The sequence below is a fragment of the Callorhinchus milii genome, unplaced genomic scaffold, assembly GCF_018977255.1.
Source record: "Callorhinchus milii isolate IMCB2004 unplaced genomic scaffold, IMCB_Cmil_1.0 Scaffold2, whole genome shotgun sequence".
In the NCBI taxonomy this organism is placed as follows: domain Eukaryota; kingdom Metazoa; phylum Chordata; class Chondrichthyes; order Chimaeriformes; family Callorhinchidae; genus Callorhinchus; species Callorhinchus milii.
This window is the reverse complement of record NW_024704743.1, coordinates 83,489,464-83,511,536: the sequence shown is the minus strand read 5'-3', so window position 1 is coordinate 83,511,536 and position 22,073 is coordinate 83,489,464. Positions and strand designations below refer to the sequence as shown.

Here is a 22,073-nt window from a genome sequence, read left to right as displayed (position 1 = left end):
ACCTCACTAAGCCAGTCAGGAACCTGGGTATCTTGTTTGAACTTGAACTGTCCTTTCTCCCCCACATCCACCCCATGACCGGCACTGCCTACCTACACCTCCGCAACATTGCCAGACTCCGTCACTGCCTCACCCCTCAGGCTGCCAAAACCCTCACCCATGCATTCATTAGACTCCATTATGGGAACTCTCTCCTCATCGGCCTTCCCAACTCTTCCCTTCACAAGCTACAGATCATCCGAAACTCTGCAGCTTTTGTATCTCACGCACCAGGCTCCGTGACCTCATCACTCCCACCCTCGCCCGACTCCACTGGCTCCCCAGAGGATCGAGTTCAAGATCCTCGTCCTCACCTTTAAGGCCATCCATGGCCTTGCCCCCTCCTACCTCTCTGACCTGCTGACACCCTACCAACCTGCCCGCTCCCTCCGTTCAGCGGGCTCAGGTCTGCTCCATGTCTCCCGCCTGACCCGCCCCACCATCAGTGGCCGGGCTTTCAGCCTTTCTGCCCCCACACTCTGGAACTCCATCCCGTGGTCCCTTCGCCTCACTTCCTCCCTTGCCTCCTTCAAGGCTGGTCTCAAGGCCCTTCTCTTCGACTGTGCCTTTGGCCACCTCTCTGTCTTCCGTCACCCCTACACCACCCCTCCCCCATGTTTGGGCCCCGACACCTGACTATTCAGTGCTTTGGGACGTCCTCCCAACGTGAAAGGTGCTCTGTAAATGTAATTTTGTTGTTGTTGTTGATGCCAAGTCGCTGAATTACATGAATAGTTATTCTCTTTATGAAAAAACTTTGAGTCCTGCAAGATTGTATTGATAATGCCGAATATTGCAACAGAAATAGCTAAACATTTACTAGGAATCAAAAAGTAAACCATTGATCAGGAAGTGCGAAATTATGATGACTTTACAAACAATAAGATGACAAGAATCAGAATATACAATGCAAGAAGATACAGCATACTGTTTGTATTGCATGTCAAACAACACTCAAAAAAAAGGCGTGATTGTTGAAAATGTTGGTGGATGGATTAATTGATGGAGTACGAAGACCTGAATTTACACCTGTAAATAACCATATGGAAAGTTCCTAACACAGTATCAACTCAAAGCAGAAGCCGCATGCATCCCCACAGGAGATGGAGGGAAAATAGCTTAGTGAATCATACTTCTACCTTGCACCGTCTAATGCTGTTGTCAATTTGAACATTGCTGAATGCCGGAATCAGACCACCTGTAAAACATTATCTGGAGTGATGCATGATGTGCAGAGACCAAAAGAAAAGGCAGAACAACTCACCTGATGGGTCAATGGATAAGTACACCGCTGTGTGCTGTGGCACCGAGCCGCGTAATGAAGAAATGTCTCCAGTTTTGACCTCTAGTCTTTGATGAGGATAAAATCCAACAGTTTAATCAAATCAGTTACAAAGCATATATACGTTTGATCAAAACCTTTGGGATGAACATGCATGATTGACAGGAGACTGACTGTGCCTGTAAACAATATGTCAATGTTGAAGTAAAACATATTACTATCACAAATTTGACTATTGACATTTATCACTCAAAATGTTAATCTTGTCTTAGTTTTTACAAACAAGTGCCCTAACTGTTTTGGATGCCTTTCCCTGTTGTGGTAAAATTATATATATATATATATGTATATAATACAGTATTTACAAGCAAAATATATTTTTTAAGAAGCTGGTCTGCTCTGCCAGAGTGAATGAATGACAATACTGTACTTTAAATATAAGTAAGTGAAATGTTAGAAACTGAACAATAAAGGTTTGCATTATCCCAGTGTGAATCACATATCATAAGCACTTTTCTTGGAACATTACACCACACTGACAGTCAGCCCCCTCCAACACAATCCTTTTTTGGCTCTTGCCAGCCCTTGCTCTAGTTGCTACACTTTATATTCAGCACTCACTAATCATTCAGATTCTCAGCCATTCTGACCTCCACATTTATTTTAAAAAGTGCTGTATTAAAACGTGTAAGGAACATATCATGAGAAGATGGTTTAATTGTTTTTTTCCCGTGACATTCAGAAAACTCCAACTTTGATGTTGTGGCTTAAGCCATCCGAACACAATCACAATCAGCCTTTCTCGGCACAAATTCTATATGTAGAAGGTTTATTTAAACAGCCAAGACTTGTCGTGACTGTGTTACTTACAGCCAGAAATAAGTAGCAATCGTCAGAGTTTTTGTTTAAAAGAGTGCACATACAATTCCAGTTGCTCAATAACAATAGTATTAGGAAATCAAAGGGTGGAACCTTTTACTGATTTAATAATAACAATCCTTGCTTTTCACATCTTCTAATCATCTCAAAGCGCTTCACAGAATATACTGTAAAGTGAATTGACTGCGTATTTGTGGACGGAACATGGCAGCCAATTGCGCACAGCAGTGTCCCACAAACAGTCGTGGATTGACGTGACTAATTTATTATTGGTTCTTTTCTTGAGGGATAATTATCAGGCATGTGGAGTAAGGAAACTTGCCCAAGGTTTCTCCCTACTGGGAATCGACCACACGTCTTTCGCTTGCGAGGCGAGTCCTCTAACCACTGAACTAGGACTACACATAACAGCAATAACACAGCCATTTGAAAAAAGTTACAGTCAGGCTTGTATGGATCATATAATGGGAAGATGTTTTAATTGGTGGCCGTGCTTTTAGATACTACACACCGAAACTTTGAAACTCTCTCCCTCAAGCCCTCTGCTTTGCCCACTCCTCTCCTTTTTCAGATCATGCTGAAAGCTTTGTTCTTTGACTGTGATTATAGTCATCACCTCCCCCTGGCTTCGCGTCAGGCTCCGCCTGTTAAGCACTCCAAGCCGCTACCTCTGGTGAAGGGTGCTATATAAATGCAAGTTGTTGTTGGTGGTCTATAGTCAAACATGTCTTCAACAACTTTTCAGGGATTGGGCCAAAGCGCCCTTTATATAAGGGTGGCCTCTGAGTAAGGGCTCATTAGGGTGCAAACCAGGCTGTCTGGCTTGTCCCTGGGTGGTTGTTAAAGGGGGTGGTTGCTGAATGAAGTGGTTGTTTGATCAGGGTTGCATTTGATATCACGTCATCGAGACATCTCAAACAGCTTCACAGGATTTACTGTAAAGTGTAATGACTGTATTTTGTAGGTGAACTGTAGGCATTGGCCACTCTAGATAACTTGCATTTAATTAGCGCCCTTCACTGGGGTTCGGGTCTCGGTGCGCTTAACAGTGGCAGAGCTTGATGCTGAGCTGGGGGGAAGGAGAGAGGTGACCGTAAGCATGATCGAAGAGGAAAGTCTTCAGGCGTGATCTGAAACTGGGAAAGGAGGGAACAAGGTGGAGGGATTGAGGGAGAAAATTCTAAAGTTTCGGGGCGTAGTGGCTAAAAGCACAGCTACCGATTTGGGGGCAATGGGGAGAAAGCAGGAAATTGGAATTGAAAGGATTAGTTGAGGCACAAATCAGCCACAATCTAATTGAATGGCGAAACAGGCTCGGAGGACTGAATGGCCTCCTCCTGTTCCTACGTTCCTATGATTAAAACATCTTCCCTTTTACTGTATATTCTGATGGATGGGGCTGGAATCATGCGCGAAAAAAATAAGGAAACGTAATAAAATGTCTGCCTGGTGGTTTCTGGAATATAAGGAGCTTAGTTTACTTTGGCTCCAAGCCACGGTCAGCCCTTCCAAGAAGAGAAACAGGGTTGGTTGGGCTGGTATGATTAGTGCTGTAGCTGCTCAGGGCTTTGTGGAAGTTAAGAGAGTAGATGAGTGGAGTATTGCAGGGTATTTATTGCTCAGTCAGTCAGTCAGTGCAGGGGCGGGTCTGGGCTGCACTAGTTGGTTGAGTGAAACTGCTGTCACTTCATTACTCCTTAGTCTCAGCGCACGTCACTAATGTAATACAAGAAATTAAACAACAGGGGGTTTGTTGTACAATAATCACCAACTTGTACTTCCCACAGGCATAAACAACCTCTTCCTTCTGGTTTTAAAATAGCAATAATAATTATTGTTGTTGTTGTTGTTGTTGTTATTTGTGGGGCTCTGGGGCTGGTGCTGGGGCTCTGGGGCTGGTGCTGGGGCTCTGGTGCTGGGGCTGGGGCTCTGGGGCTGGGGCTGGGGCTCTGGGGCTGGGGCTGGGGCTCTGGGGCTGGGGCTCTGGGGCTGGGGCTGGGGCTCTGGGGCTGGGCTGGGGCTGGGGCTCTGGGGCTGGGGCTGGGCTGGGGCTCTGGGGCTGGGGCTGGGGCTCTGGGGCTGGGTGGGCTGGGGCTCTGGGTTGGGGCTGGGGCTCTGGGGCTGGTGCTGGGGCTGGGGCTCTGGTGCTGGGGCTCTGGGGCTGGTGCTGGGGCTCTGGGGCTGGTGCTGGGGCTGGGGCTGGGGCTCTGGGGCTGGTGCTGGGGCTCTGGGGCTGGTGCTGTGGGAATCACCTCTGCAAACAGGAGAGAGTGAGTGTCAGGAGGAGAGAGAAAAAAGGAAACAATCTTCAAAGTTAAAATCAACTCATCGGATCCCGAGAAAATCCCACAGCAGCTTGTGATATCAACCCTGGGATCTGATCTGATGTGATGTGATCTGCTGCCTCCACCCACACCCACACACACACACACCCCCACAGCCCGTCTGGGTAAGTTGGTGCTGTATTTGCAGGGAGAGGGGTGTGGGGTGTGGGGTCTGGGGGTGGGGGGGTCTGGGGTGAGTGAGTGAGTGAGTGGGGGTTTCAGTGGGGGTTTGGTTTGTGTGTGAAGGACATTTATTTGAAAGAGTTGTAACGTGTCAGTGTTATTCTGTTTGTACAGATAAGGTGTGTTTAACATAAATACATTGCTTACAATACACACACACACACACAAATACACACACACACAAATACATACACACACACACAAATACATACACACACACACACATACACACAAATACACACACACACAAATACACACACACACACACAAATACACACACACACATACACAAATACACACACACACACACATACATACAAATACACACACACACACAAATACACACACACACACATACACACACACACACACAAATACACACACACACAAATACACACACACACAAATACATACAAATACACACACACATACACACACACACAGACACACAAACACACACACACACACAAATACACACACACACACACACAGCCAGAATAAACTGCACAAGTTGCAGTTGTTCCCCAGCCCGGCACTAGGAGCCGGCTCTCGGTTTAGCTCAGGCTCAGACTGGATGGAAATTCAGCATAAATTATATAGGGGTTTGGTTTGTGAAGATACTGGTCAGCACAGTCTGTGGTTAGTGGAGTCGATCCTGTTTTAGAGCCAAGGGGACGGTGTGTGTGTGGGGGGGGATTGCACAGGCGGGTTTTGCGAGCCTTTTTACGAGGGATGTCTGGATAAAATGTAAGTACAGCACAGAATGTGTGTGAGAGAGAGAAGAGAGGAATATCAGAGAGAGAGAGAGAGAGAGAGGAGCTGCTCAGAGAGAGAGACTGAATGAAGGGAGAGAGAGAGAGAGAGAGAGAGATGTGCAGTCAATAGCCAATGTTGGCAGATTGGGCGGGTTCACGCCCAATTGGGCGGGTTTGTGTTGCACTGACTGAACAGATGGCTTGTGTGTATGTGTTTTAAGTGTGTCTCTGTGTGTGTAAGTGTGTGTCTCTGTGTGTGTATGTAAGTATGCGTGTGTCTATGTGTATCTGTATATGTGCATGTATATGTGTATGTATGTGTAAGTGTGTGTGTGTAAGTGTGTGTCTAAGTATGTATGTGTGTGTGTGTGGGGGGGAACAATTAATTTATATTTTTTCAAATTTTAAACCTGCAAAACATTCTTATTCTTGTTTTTCCATCTGAAGACCTTTTCTTGCACAGTTTGACAAAAGCACTGAATTTTCAAAAAGGGAAATGCCAAGTTTTGAGCTTCTCGGCCTGAGATTTTCGACAGTACTTGGCACCGATGGCTGTAAAATGATGGTTATGTTTTTATTTGTGGCAAATAAGTGCTTTCGTGTTGAGGGCGAATTATTTTCCTTTCCTGGATTCAAAAGTTACTTTTTCCCTTCCTGATAATAATATGTTAATGAATAACATTACCTCAAGCTTTGTATTGGTGAATTTGGTGACTGAATTATTTTATCTTAATGATCATTTCAAGGAGTGAGCAGGAGCAGAGGTGGAGGCCAGACTTGGTATTAACTTTTTATAAAGAGGCTAAAACTGTGGCAAGTTGTGCTTTTACATTGGACTTCACTTTTGCTCCCGAGTACTGTGGGTCACAATGACTGTAAAACACTCCTTGCAGGTTCATTTGTTTTTCTTCAATTTAGTTTAGGGTCGTTTTTGTGCCAGGTTTCATTGAGTAACTGTTAATCTGGTAGTTATTATTGAGAATGTAAATATCTTTTGCTCTTTTGTTAGTCTGATCATGATTTTAGGGCTTTGAATACTGGTCGTCATTCGGACTTTATAATATATGTATGTTTTACATTGTATAAGGTCTGTAACAACAGTGTTATATAGCTAAGTAAAGGCATAGGAATATTTTATGTTTCTTAATCTCAGTATTCTCTTTACTAAAACCCAAAATATAAAATATAACAAATAATCTACATTTACACTGCTTTTGTGATTATACTGAAGTAATTTCACCCTTATTTTCTATTGAGTTTCCTTAAACATCCAAATCTACTCTCCATTTGGCGTAAACACTTGAGGTCAATGTAATTTACCCCAGTTACTCTATTCTTGTTTACAGTAGTTGCTGTTACACATATGTGTAATATGTAGCGATATCATATGTAGCGTATCATATCATATCATATGTAGCGATTCATGCTCCATCAACAATTGACTGAATTCACAATGTTCAAACATGCAGGTACAGAATATATGGTCTCCAATTTCACAATAACTTTGCTTCAGAGAAACAGGAACCAGTGAGAGTTATACAAAAATAGGCAAATATGATTTGCCCATCTGCATCTAAACTATGCTGCTTCCAGTTTCTTTGTCTTTTATGCGTTCCAATCCTCTTGACAGTGCTTACGGTCACCATCCCTTTCTCCCTTGCCCGGTGTCCAGCTCTGCTATTGCTAAGAGATTTAATAATAATAATAATAGTAATTTGTTTGCATTTGATATAGCGTCTTATCACATCTTTGAGACATCTCAAAGTGCTTCACAGAATATACCGTAAAATGTAGTGACTGGGCAAAAAGATTTAAGTTGCTGTTGTTGAAAGCACTGAGCTTTAGAATATGGTTCCATGGATAGCTGCTGCCCCATCTTCTCATTATGTGACCCAGACAGTGAGCTTTGGCCTGCTCCTCAGCCATGGAGGAAATCATAGCTGAACTCAATTCTGTTCTCATGTAACATCTGCACTTGCACGCAGAGTCAGTTGCCAGTGAAAAGCAGTGGGAAATCTTGACTGATTTTATTTGCCACCATCTCCTCTAGCTCAAGAGCTCTAAGGCCCATTGTGGCAACTGATGGCCTCATCAGAGAAAAAAATAATTTAGCGCAGAGCTGGATTGAATCTGTGATCTTCTGGTATCTATGGACTATGGGGGTGGGTATGCTGTTTGCTTTAATGGAGAATTCAACAAGTATCCCTCTCAGTACTGTATAACTTTACCACTGAAGGAAGACAACTGCCATAAAATCTAGATTATAATTTTTATTTTATATTTAGAAGGCACCAAACAAGTTTGAAATGGACGAATGATATACCAAATTTACAGCACCAACAAAAACAGTAAAATGGAGAATTTAAAGTATTTCTTGGCAGATTAAATGAACAACACCATCACCATTGTCTAGTAGGTATCTGCTTGTTCCTGAAAAGTCAGCTGCTTGCTACCTCTATTGTCATAGGGACAAAAAGGAGCTGTTCAGCTCTCATTTGCTGCTGCAGGTAAAGTATCAAAGCGAGGTGTGATAAATAGCCCATTTATATTGGTCTTTGTAAACCATAGTGCTTTCCATTTTCAGTGTAGCCCAGTTTGCAAAGGACACCGTGATAACCTATGAATAATTTTCCCAAAGCAGTTCTTGTAAACTTCTGTTTATCAGTGGTCTATGATGAGTTTGTGGGGGTCACCAAATCCAGTTTAACTGCTAGCCATTTCCTCCATAATAGTTGTACCCAATCCACTGCACTGATCTATTAATTAAATACAGATTAAATATAATAGTATATTGCTAGGGGGTTAATGTCATCATTTTAATCATGGGTATCCTTTTCTCTTTTGTTTCAAATGACAAAAAACACAGAAAGTTGAGATGAATCTTATTTTACTGGAGAATACCCGTATCATATTAGAGAAGTATATTAAGATTTATTTTACAATTTAAAAAAACTTCAGTAAGAGTTGCACTGGTAGTGGATTATTATGTCTAGCCATGTTTGTTCCTTTTTAGGGTGAGGGACTTGGTGACGCACAAAATTGCTGCAATCAGCATCCTGGCCTCTACCAATCTTCCTGGTAACCTGCTAAAGCTGTTACTTACTCTCTGTGTCAAGGAATATTTCCTGGTTTCTGTGTTAAGCTTACCCTGAAACATTGCCCTCTTTCCCTGTCCAATCTGAAATATGTGTTTTGTTTCGGGTGTAGTCCACACTTAGCTACCTGTTCATGTTGCTTTGAGAAGCAGATGAGCTAGAACAAATACTGTTGTGTCTTGGATCACTAGAACCAGTTTGCTGCTTTCTAGTTTCATGTTTTGAACTGTTTTGGAGCACACCTTTCAATATTATGTGTGCATGATCAACAGAACAGGGCAGTGGATGCCAAGTGGAACATCACCATCACATTGATGCTCTTGATGATTTCATACATGTCTGGGTAAAGAACAGCAAGGCATGGGGAAAGCTCCGGGCAGTTTGACTGGAGCTCACTTATCCACAATATGACAGCAAACCACTGCTCCAGCTGACAGTATTGACAGAATACAGCACAGTGAACCGGAGAGATTGACCACAGTTAAGCAATAGCTTATTTTATTTAAGTACTCAGTGTACCTGGCTCAGCACTACAAAGCAACTGATAACGTTTGCAGCATCAAGTTCTGCTTTGGAAAGTTTCCTGTTGCTGTCAGGTGGTAACGGATGACTGACTGTAATGTGGTATTTGTAGAAGTACGGAAACATTAATGTGTGGAGTGTTCTTAATATCTGATTGCTGACACATTGTAGCAATACAGATTTATTAAAAAATCTCTTTAAATGGTAATTGTGAGTACTAAAGGCCTTGCTTGTCATGGCTTTCATCTCATTTTTGTTTGTTTGGTGACTCACAGGTTTGGTAGGAAAAAGTTTGACTCAACAAATCTTGCTTTTGCCAGATGAGTCCCCAAAGTAGGCTTTGTACTACTGGAAAATACGGATCATTTGCTTGCAGTTTAATACAGAATTGGTCATAATAATCTACACCAACATTCCACAAATCCTTCAGCAATTTCACAATTTTTCTGACACTTAATACTCACCTAATGTTCGTGGAACTGTTTTAGTAGAACTGTTTTGAATCCAACAAAAACACAATTCTTTGTTTGAAATTTGCCATTAAAAAGGAACCAAACAAACCTGTGAGATAAAATGAAGAACCAAATAATAATAATAATTCTTGTAATTGATACAGAGCCTTATTATGATCACCATTTTTTTATCTGGAGGATTGTTGGACAGGACACCAGGAGAAACTCCCTTCTCTTTTTCAAATAGTGGCATCTTTAATGTCCTCCTAACATATTCTCGTTTGGGAAGAAGGAAGTGGTGTCTCCTTGGAGCTGAACTAGCTCCATAGTGACATGTTTGACAACAGAATGTCAAAATTGAGTCAGCTCTCTGGCGATCTTGATAGTACAGTTCCTGCGCCAGGTGGGTCTGCAGTATTCCAGGAGACTGCTGACGACAGCACAGTTTGGCTGATCGGCAGGACCTGGAAGGACAGATAAGTCATTGGGGGCTCCTGCAAAGCCAAAGCTCTAACGGGTCTTCGCTGGACAGGCAGCAGGAACACTTGCCAGACAGTGTTTTCAATGGCACGTTATGTTGTTTTAGCTGGTTAGAAGCCAGCAGTACCCCAACACATACTCTGGGTACCCAAACCTTGGTTCTTGCCTACCCTCCTTAATTAGATAAGCAGGATGCATCCCTCCAGGGAAAGAGATAGTATTCCATTTCAATAAATATCTCAGGAGTTTCCATGTATAGATGGGATGCAGGGAAGTCTCAGTTTGATTTGGATACTTCTAAGCATGGGTGATGCATTTCTGTATGTGTCAGACACATGGCTGACCCAAAAAAAGTCCATCTGAACAGGCAGATGGAAGCTTGGTTCAATGCTTCATTTGAAGGATGTCACCTCTGACAATATAATTCACCTCCAGCACTGCATTGGAGTGGATTCTTATGTAGCATAGAACCTGTAGGATAGAACGAAGAACAAAACACACTTGTGGGACAGAAGAAAAACAAAATATACTTGAAGGAAGAATGAACAATTTAGGATTTAATTGAAACTTTTTTGAGATTTATTGAATGCGAAATTAGCAAATGAATAATATATCTTGTATTTGGGAATGTAATCTCGATTTGTGTCTCAGAGTCATTGTTTAGTGTGTCATGGTATAAATCATCTCTTATGCTTCCTCTGTCCTGTTGCTGGTTATAACGTTATGACTTTTTAGTTCTTTTAATGAGCTGTGGTGGTAATAATAATCATTGCATTGGATATAGAGTCTTATCCCATCGTCAAAACATTTCAGAGCGCATCAGAGACCTTACTGTGAAGTGTAGTGACTGTGTATTTGTAAATGAATGTCCGGTACCAAGTTAGAATAGGGAATTTTTTTATTTTGTTTTTGTATTTATCCACCTTCTCACTTCCCCTTGGCCAAGGTATTGTAGCATCATTCTGAAATTATTAGTTTGGGATAATTTTCTGAAGATACAATTGGTGTATTTTGGCTAGCAGTCTAAACAAACCGAGCCCAATCTGCCTGCACCTCTTTTCAAAAAAATAAATAAATGTGCATTTATAAAACAAGTTATGTGTCATTCCAAGTGTCAGTGGTGAGTTTATTCTCCAACTCTCAAACCAAGCTGCTGTGATGTAAGCGTTGTCCAAACCCATTATGCTTTCCCTTAACTCTGCACTGGAGACATCAAAGAGCAATCTAGGATGTTGCAGTGTCATCAAATTTCAGGACACCCTAATTTGACAATAATAATAATAATCATCCTTACGTGTGATATAGTGCCTTATCATGGGGTTGAAATGTCTCAAAGCGCCTCACAGGATTTACTGTAAACTAAACTGACTGTACTTTGTGGGCAAAACAAGGCAGTCAATTGCACACAGTGGTGTCCCAATTGTGTAACCAATTTATTTACTTTTGTGGAGGGATTATTACTTCCGGAAAGTGATCCGCCAATCGACTAATAACCGTGATCCAACTTTATTATTTTATGAATAATTTAATCGTTCCAAGTTTTTATTTTTTCAGACTCCAAAGCATATTATAGAATAAGATGGCTTCCAATGCAAAGGATCACAAGTAGGTTATGTTTAGATTTGCAGGTTTTACTTTGCACATGGTTTGGTGTTTTTNCCCTCTAGTTTTTNAATTAAGATCAGACATATCAATGTTCAAAAAAGTAAACTTTAATATTTAAACATTTTAATATCCTTTATCTGTGGTAAATTACACTGCACTGTGGCTCACCTAAATTTGATTCCCCTTTTCAATCTAGAAACCAAAAGCATCCACGAAATTTGATCAATTTGTACATAAGTACTTTTGGAGATATAAATACATGGTTATCTTTTGCAAAAGTAATAAATTCCGTACTAACATTTATTATATTGCCTTTTTAATATAAAATAAGAAACATGGACTGATTTAAACATTCAGCTTTTTTTATTTGAGCAAACTGCGTTTGAAGAGTTGAAGATGAGTCCCAGCTGACAATAAGAAGGGCAGGAATCCTAGGCAGGAATGAAAACTGCAGTCATTTTAAGGTCTCACTCAGCAAGATGTTAAAATGAATAGATCCTGCTTGAGGCCATGCACATCCTTGAACTGCACATACCATTCTCCGCTCAAGTTTGTCACACAACTATCATTTGAAAAGCCACTCTTTTCAATTACTATAAACATTTTCTCTAACAGATAACATGTTTCTTTTGCATGTTTTGAGAACCTTACTTTAGTAATAATAATCGTTGCATTTGATATAGCGCCTTATCACACTTGAGAAGTCTCAAAGTGCTTCACAGAATATACTATGAAGTGGATTGATTGTATATTTTGTGGGCGAAATGCGGCAGCCGATTGATAAATATTTTGATGAAGGTTTGATCATGACAACCCCTACCTCCTCTCCCAATTGACGTGGTCTTGGCTCATTGGATTTTTGGATTTGAGATTTTTTTTCTTTCTTGTCAGCCGCAGAAACTCTCCCCTCTCCCTTGCTTGGCATCCAACCCAATCCTTCCAAGATGTTACCCTACTTGAAGAGTATCATATAAATTCAAGTTGTTGTTTCTTGAAGAAAAACTCCTTGGTTTTGCACCATCTACTAATGCAGCGAATGAATCACAAGCAGATAACTTAAACCAGGTTAAACTATCTTATCACAACTATTCAATTACATGCTGTGGCTAAATTAAATTAGGACTCCAAAGTACGTAAAAACCTAAATTTAAATATATATATAATTGTTTAAAATATGTTCATCAATTGATTTCCTTAATTACTTCATTATTTTTTACTTAAAAATGTAAAAGAACATCTGGTTAAAGCTGCTCTGGGGGAATTTCCATTTTAAAATGGGGAGAGCAAATCCCTCAAGCATTATTGTGTCTCATTTGCAATATTTCTTAATGGGATTCCTCATTAAGGAAATTTTTATGAAGGAATCCCATTAGATTACCGGTCAACCCATGGGAACAGCGATCAGATGTAGATTGTATTGGAGTTGAGTTCCTGTGTGATGTTACCATGAAGTACGTCTATATTTGTACTTAACATTGATTCACCTTTTCTGTGCATGTTTTAATATTTCTTAGAGAAACTAATCGGTATGTTGTTTTTCTTTAAAACTACACCTTTTGGTTTGCTGTACTTAAATACTGAAACAAACCAAATGTGGATTGTCACTAACAATAATTGATTCCAAACCTCTGTTACCAAGGAAAAGGTACGACTTTACGATAAATACATAATATTTAGATGTACTGTACTGGCAGCTTATCTCGCGGCACCTCACAGTAAAATTCTGTGAAGCGCTTTCAGACGTCTCGATGACATGATAAATCACTATATCATATGTAAGGATTATTATTTATTATCTGAAAGTGAGGATGTGTGAGATAACTCAACAGAAGGTAAACAGTTTTATGAACTTCATGCTGGATTAAAATTGTACCCACAATAACACAAGTAATCTTTTAAATTGAGGAACACTTAATGCTCACACATAATGTTCACTTAACTTTTCAGATTATTTTACAAGTATATCTCCTGGCTATTGTTTTGCTTTCAGACTTTAAATATTCTTTAGTAATTGCAGCTTAAATTCTTGTAGCTAGGGAGACATTGCACATAGTCCCTTGGATTCTGTAGAGACTTTTCTTAAGAGGGTTTAGGGTTTTGTTGTACAATTAAGTATTTGGATAGAGCATACATATGTAATAGAGTAAGCAGCACCTCTCTTGTGGGAGATGTCCAATTAATTTACGTAGATATCATTAAGGTATTTAAACAATGATTCTAAACAAAGATGCTTATCCTCTATAGTATTTCTATGCTGGTTGCTTGTTGATTAGGTGCGGTGACTGACACATTGGGAGAAAAATTTCAGCAGTCAAATGGTTAAAGAATAAAAAGAAATGCATTTTTTTTTAGCTGGTGTATAATATTCCGTGGTCAGCACTCAGCTTCAATAGCACAATCGTGGGAAGAGGTGCAACAAGTCACAGTCTGGCATGTGAGGGCCCACAACACTATCTGAAAGAGAAAGGAGTTTTTCCTGGTGTCCCCTGGCCAAAAATCCTCCGAAAAAATGTTTATTCACTTCATGACTATTTGTAACACATTACTGTTATTATTGTTATATAAAATATATACGCAAATAAACAGGGAAAAGCAGGAAAATGTAGCTAGGTAATAAGAAAAAGTGCTTTCTACCACAGCATCAAAAGGCTTGCTCACTTATTTTTGTCATGCAGAATCGTGGCACCTTCAGTAGTTTACATCGTGACATAACAACAAACCCAAAGACGTGACTGGAGAAGAAAGGTAACACAAGGAGTATGTAAGGTTATTTTGTAATTAGTATTGTTGACATCTGACAGATTTCACAGATGTAATAGTTTAGAGTCTTGAGTGAGACACAAATGCAGGAGTGAAGAGACATTTGTGCAATCCAGCAACATAGTCTGTGTGCAATGCAGTACGAAAGTGTGCTGTGAAGTCCTTTGTCAATCTATATAGGAAAGGAAATTCAGTAATTGTTCTCTAGAGGCATTTCATGTTCGTACATGTGTGATTGTCTGCCCAGTTCATTACTGAGGATAGCCTTGGTTTTGTCTTTCTTCTTGAATGTTGCTGTGTATTCCATTAGAGCTTCCACTGGGCTGAGAGAATGCACATCTCCTGCCACCTGTTCAGTAGGTTCAGTAGGTGAAGGATGGATTGTTAAAGGGGGACAATTGTAATGTATGAAGTGATAATTATCACAGATGATATTATCATATTGTCGATGTCTGGTTCAGAGAGACTCTTCCCATCACATCTTTATCATAAAAGTTAAGCCTGAAACCACTTGTGCCAATGGAATTCAGTGGCAGGTGCTAAAGTTGAATTAAGCGTATATCCCGGGAACCGGAACCGAATTCTCCTGTTTTTCATGTTTATGTTATAATTTATTTCAAGCCCCACGAGTGTGATCTCACAGTCTCTTTTGTTTTGCCCACAAAATATACAGTCAATTCACTTTATAGTGTATTCTGTGAGGCGCTTTGAGGCATCTTGATGTGATAAGATGCTATATCAAATGCAAGAATTATTATTATATTATTATTAGGCTGACTCACCAGTGCAGCGCTGGAGGTGAACTGCATTGTCGAAGGCGCTGTCCCTCGGATGAGACGTTAAAAAGGCCCAGTTCAGATTCCAAGGCACTATTTGAAAAGAAAAGGAAGTTTCTCCTAGTCAACAATTCCCCAGATAAAATTGGTCATTCACTTCATGGCTGCTTATGGGTCAATGCTGTGTGCAAATTGTTTGCCGCATTAATTTATAAATATACAGTCACTACGCTTTACAGTTAAATCCTGTGAAGCACTTTGAGATCTATTGACATGTTAGGTTATATCAATACAAGGTTTATTACTATTATTATAAAACTTTGTTGTGAACATCACTAACCAATATCATGTAGCACATTGGCTCTTGGCATTAAGTAACAGTCATTGTCAGCAAATAAATGAATTTGAGACCAAATAACACATCTTATGAATTCATAGTAAGTTATAGAGGTATATATGTTCCTGTAATGTAATATATAATATATGCATATCTGTCTCGTGATAATTTGGGGCCTATAATTTTATGCCGTGATTCAGTGTTATAAGCCTCTTTAGTGCATTACTCAAAACCCTCAGTGTAAAAACAGCTTTGTAATTTCTCTGAGGTTCCTGTTGCTCTCTACAACACAATAGATTTGAGTTACATTATTTTTATTTCATTTTGGGAGTACCATTGATTGTAATACCGGTAACAATAGTGCACAAAACAACAAAAAATCCCAAGTTAAAGTGAAATTAATGTTTTTTTTAAAAAAATTGTGTTTCGCGAAATATTTCTGCCTCTAAACCCATTCTTCCTCTAGCCCACCACCCATCCACTCCAAAAATAATACTCTGCTTGGTATCACAGGTTCTGGTGCATCAGAAATAATTAGTATTGTACCAGTCAGTCATGAAAATTGGTAATGTCATGAATGGAGTCATGCATTTGTGCCTTGAGGACCTTCACCATATGATTTAGACAAAAATTGTGAAGCACAACTTTAAACCACACCTCCGTGGTGAGTTTGGCACAGATTGATTTGAAATAATGGATGCGTGTATTCCACTCTGATAACCACTGTCGTCTTAATGTTGTTTGCGGAAGTTGTTTGTTTTACAGCAATGGGTGTTTCATGTTCTCTTTGTGAAATTTCTCACTAAAATTTCATCTAACTCATACTATTTCCTCTAGGCCCTTTTTTTTATACAGAACTGATTGAAACAGATGGACCAAAAGAAAATAGTACATTCTGTTCTGAAGGTATATTAAATGTAATACAGATGATGTCTGAACTGTTTTCTAATGAAAACATACAAGTATAAAAAAACTGATTAATATTGACAACAGCTTTAAAAATGTTCAGAACAAGCACCAATGCATCTATTTAGATAAATGAATTTAATTTCTGTTTTATTCCTATTTTCCTGTGAATTGAATACAGGATTAAAGTGAATAATTCATCTTTTCATCATGTTTAAACCAATGTGCACTAGAAACTCCGTAGTGCAGTCTGCATTGCGATATAATGAACACTGATTCATGAATTGCAATGACTAATGTAACAGATGGATTCAGAACGTCTAAAACCATCAGCTCGCATGATCAGAATGTAGGATATGAATATTATAGTAAGTTAATCGGAAGCATTGATACATTCATTATGTAGATGACAAGCAGCATGTGTTGCATGCTTTTGTTCATTCACAGGGACACGGTTTTAGCAATCTCCGTAGTGGAGTTGCTTATTTCATTTCAATAAATTGACCTACATTTGCTTTATTACAACCAGGTGGTTGTATATTTTCTCAGGAACTCATCAACAATTCCTCTCCCACCATTCTCCAACTGTGGTTGACCATGGTTAGTGAGTCACAGTTTTATTTTCTCAGCAATGAGCAGCTGTTTGGGTAATTTAAATACACTTTAATTCTGTAGGGTAAATGAAGAGTTATCCTTAAGTGAAAGGCAAATATAAAACTACACTTCTGTTTTAGATGAAATCAGTTTCCCTTCTCCTCGGCCTCTATTAGGAACATTGGGGAATAGGAACAGGAGGAGACAATTCATCCCATTGAGCCTTTTCCCAGTGGTTTATAAAGATTATGTCATATCTTTTAATATTATTTCCCTGCGGTTTCTCCGTTTGCCGTAATGATTTTACTTCCCACATTTTTATCTGGCTCCCACGTCAGGACTTTGAACTCACAGTCTAAGCTGAGGGAGGGAGGACTGACTATTGACTGCATCCTACGGATGAGATGTTAAACCAAGGTCCCACCAGGTATATGTTTAAAGATCCCATGGCACTATTTCTAAAGAGAAACAAGTTTTTCCTGGTGTCCTGGCCAACAATTCCCCAGATAGAATTGGTGATTCAATTCATGGCTGTTTATGGGACATTGTTGTATATACAGTAATTCAACTTTATTATTAAATCCTGTGAAGTGCTTTGAAACATTTTGATGGAATGAAAAGGTGTGATATTAAATGCAAGTCCAATTGATTGAACTTTAAGGCTATCAACTATGCACATCGATCTGAACATTGAGGTTCGACCACGAGCAAACTTTTAATTCTGCACTAATAAGTGCACAGTGAAGTTAGGGAATAACTTGTGTTATACTCCAGTGTGGGTCATCAAAGGTTGAAAGTTTTTTTTCATATTATTTCAATTCATTATTGTTCCTATAATTTTCCGCCAATATTTTACCCACTTACCCATTCTCTCTGGAAGGTAAAGATGCATGATGAGGTACAGATCTACAGATAACAATAGACCAGTGCTTCATGAGCCTATGGTATTAGCCATCCCTCATGTGTCCGTCTAGACAGTGAGAATCAGAAAGCTTATTCAATCACTACTGACCCAGATCTGGTCTCTATCTGACATTCACAGTGGACCTTCAACTACAAAAGTCACTCCACTTTGCACTATAACCTACAAAGTGCTTTGAGGCGTCCATTTGACATGAGAGGCGCTATACCAAATGTAAGGATTATTAAATTATTATGTTATATCAGTTATTTGAATAGTGATCATGAACAGGGACGTACCCTTCCCCCACCTCCGCAACATCACCTGACTCCACCACCGCCTAACCCCTCAGGCCACCGAGACCCTCATTCATGCATTTGTTATATCTAGGCTCGACTACACCAACTGTCTACTTGTTGGCCTTCCCAACTCTTTCCTCCACAAGCTGCAGATCATCCAGAACTCTGCAGCTTGTGTCCTCTCCCACACCAGGCTCCGTGACCGCATCACACTCACCCTCACCCAGCTCCATTGGCTTCCCATCCCCCAGAGCATAGTTCAAAATCCTCGTCCTTGACTTCAAAGCCCTTCGCAGGCCTTGCTTCTTTCTACTTCTGTGACCTGCTAACGCTATATCGACCTGTCTGCTCCCTCTGCTCAGCAGACTCTGGCCTGCTCCATGTCCCCTGCCTGGCCCACCCCACCATCGATGGCCGGGCCTTCAGTCTCTGCCACCATCCTTTTGAGCTCCATCCCACAGTCTCTTTGCCTCGCTCCCTCCCTTGCCTCCTTCAAGGCACGTCTCAAAACCCTCCTCATCGACCGCGTCTTTGGTCACCTTCCTGCCTTCCCTGCCCTCCACTCTCCCTGATCCCAACCCTGCTCGTGTCCAAATCCCTGACTGTCAAGTGCCTTGGGGCATCCTCCTGAAGTGAAAGGCGCTGTACAAATGTAATTTGTTTGTTGGATGGTGGTGGTGGTGGTTTTAGTTTTCTCCTTGCCTGGGTAAGCAGAAGTCAAAAATTTACAATTGCTTACAAAATACACAGACATTACACTTTACAGTACGTTCTATACCAAACGCACGGAATATTTATTTATTGATTTGTTTGTTTGTAGCATATCGAATGGCACCCTTACTAAGTTTAGCTAGTTCGACACAGGGTCAAAGATGTGCAGTAAACCCTCCCCAAACCCTATCTTCTCTCCTCATGCCCCCAAGCCTGCCTGCCTGCCCTATTCAGCCACTCAGTAATGGGGGTGGGACACTTATTTTGTTATAATTTCAGGGTGGCGGGAGGATGAGAATATCAGTTGCGGCAGTGATTACCATATTTATGTTCCCATCCTGGTTAGCAGATCTACCCCTGCAGTACAAACAGCCATTTCGTGAACCAGCTTGTGATTAATTTGATTGCTGAGGCTGGATTATGGCTCTGAGTCTCAACATAGATAAGGTATAAATCTCCACTAATTCACATTTATTATGATCGACTGCAGAATTATACTGCATAAAAAATCTGTTGAATTTTTATATTATAAATTTCAGACTCATCACAGTGTCTATTCAGTTCAGCAAGCGGTAAAAGCTTTCACGCTTTCAACTGGTCTGAGTTGACTTCATTATCCTTTAGATCGGGGCTCAGAGATAATAGTAAACAGCTGTTGCAGGATTCATTTCAAGCACCCACTCACCTACATACTGTATAAAGCATCTATTCCTGCCTCACTTCTTTATGCAACCAACTTTTAGTAATAACAAGACTAGCTTCATTTACAAATTTGCCATCCTATGCAAAACCATGTATTGTATATAAGTACAAAGTAAATAATATATAATAAATCTTGCATTTGATGTAGTATCTTATCACATCATCGACATTCATCAAAGCGCTTTGACCGACAAGGGAACTGTTTCATGGGATTTTACCATGTATTTTACTGTATACTATGTTTGTAAGCTAAACACGACAACTAGTTTGTGCACAGCAGTTTACCATAAACAGCCATGAAGTTAATGACTCATATTATCTACAGGATTATTGTTCAGGAGATCGGCAGAAACTCCCTTCCCTTTTCAAATGGTGCCATGGGACCTTTAACGTCCACCTGAAGAGGTAGATTGGAGCTCAGTTCAAAATCTGATCCAAAGTAGGGAGCCTCCGTCAATGCAGCACTCCCCCAATACTGCATTGGAGTATCAGCCTAGATTATGAGTAGTATTAGCAGTGCACAGTTCTGCCTTTCCTAGTATGAATGAAATACATTTTGTTCAATGTTAAGATGTGTTGGAAGAATCAACAACTCATCTTCACGACATCAAAGCCCCCGTGGGGACCAAAGCCAATAGATCAAATGACCAATAGGGGAATTTTTTTTAAAAAGAGGTAAAGTGAAAATGTTAAAAAATAGACTGAAATACAGTGGTAATTTTTTTTCCCAGAGGTTACGTTTCAAATAGTTGTAAGAATGCTCCACTGAGGTTTTCCTTTGTCTGTATCCAATTAGAAATTTATTACTGCAGTATTTGTGTGCCAGTTGAATATATTAAAGTTGCAGTTTAAGTATTTTTGTTATTTTTGGCTAGCTATTCACAACACACAGTGACATGGGTTTGCATTATTTAAGACCCAGCCAGCAAGTATAGTCAAATATGTGTTCAGATTTCATCGTTTGAGTCCTGTTTGTTGTCAAAAATGTAAGAAATATTTTTCATTTGTGATTTATAGGCTTTCCTTGGTTCTTTTTAAGGGGTAGAGTGTTTTGCAAGGCGCTTTACAAATATCATCTGTCACTGCAAAAAGTTAATATTTTTATCTTTAGTCTTAAATCAAAGCAATGATTTTAATAAAAATGTGAAAATTTCCCTGAGAAGGTTTGTGCTGAGAAAGATTGCAGACAACATGATGGCTGTGCAGTGGAGTACTCAATGCAGGTTATTGCTGGCTTCTCCAGAAATTAAGTCTGTCTGTAATGTAAACTCCCAGACATGAAAACGCATTGTAACATTACCCTACGGAGATGGCTAAGCTTGGTGCTTAATATAATTGGGGTTACACGCATTTCATAACCAGATGTGCTGCTTGTCCTGTATCAGAGGATTCTGTTCACTAATGGATCCAACATTTAGGGAATATGTGATGTGCATTAAGTACAGTTGTGCAGCAGTATGTAGATGCTGCAGTGCCACATGAATCTGACGCCATTGTCATTGACCCAGTGTGAACTTTGAAGTTTACTATCTGTAACTAACGCAGGGGCTGAGCATGATTTCAAAAGAAGAGGGCTCTTCTGTCTTTTGTTTTACAATACAAAATTACATTTGTACAGCGCCTTTCAAGTCGGGAGGACGTCCCAAGCTTTGCATAACAATAAGCACCCCACCACCGATAGTGTATTTAAAATATACTCATTAGTAGGCAAGCATGGTGTAGATTTAAACATGCTTAGGTAATACAAAATGCTAGTATTCTAATGGGTAGCGAAAGATACCAGTGACTACCTAACTTAGCCAAGCCTTTCACAACAGAAATAAGCACAATAACTGTCTGATGTGAGACGATGGCACAAGGTCAATCTGCATTCTTCCCAGGAATAGAAGAGATTTAGCATGAAGCTTCACTGATTCAGTAGCATGTTCCACTGACATGTTTTCTTTTCTGAACTTGCTGTATTAATGGCACATTTCTTTTTCTATTTGGTTGCAAATGATGACATTGCCTCCTTTCATACATTTATATGCACAGTAGTAGACATTACATTCAAAATCATTTATGCATCAGGGGGTTTAGGTAAAAGCTTTTTGTCTGAATAAAAGGCATGTGTGCTTAAACTGGGAATGTTTATCGTCAATTTAATCCATTGCAGATGAATACTTTGTAGTTTCCTGGTGTATGATAAAATGATTTCAGAAAGGGTTAACAGAAGAGGATATTGCAAATATGGATGAGTTATTCAAATTTGCCCACACACATATGACATAATATTAATATTGCACTACTGAATGATTTTGAGAGTGATATTTAATGAACAGAAAATCTAAATAGATCATTATAAAACTCTACTAATCCTATTAAGATAATTCTTATTAGGTTTTTCTACTTTCTGGTGTTTTCTTTTCTTCTTGACTAGAAATTAAGTCACCATTTCCTTTGTTTAATTTATTGCAGAAGTAGTGCAGGAT

General features: G+C 39.8%; 1 protein-coding gene across 1 annotated transcript in view; it reads left to right on the top strand.

The window, feature by feature from the left end:
• Window positions 1-5,204: 5,204 nt before the first annotated feature.
• Window positions 5,205-22,073, top strand: part of znf516 (zinc finger protein 516) — a 124,016-nt gene continuing 107,147 nt past the window's right edge. The window contains 1 exon segment of the mRNA XM_007900570.2: window positions 5,205-5,454. The gene's annotated coding sequence lies outside the window, so the exon portion shown is untranslated.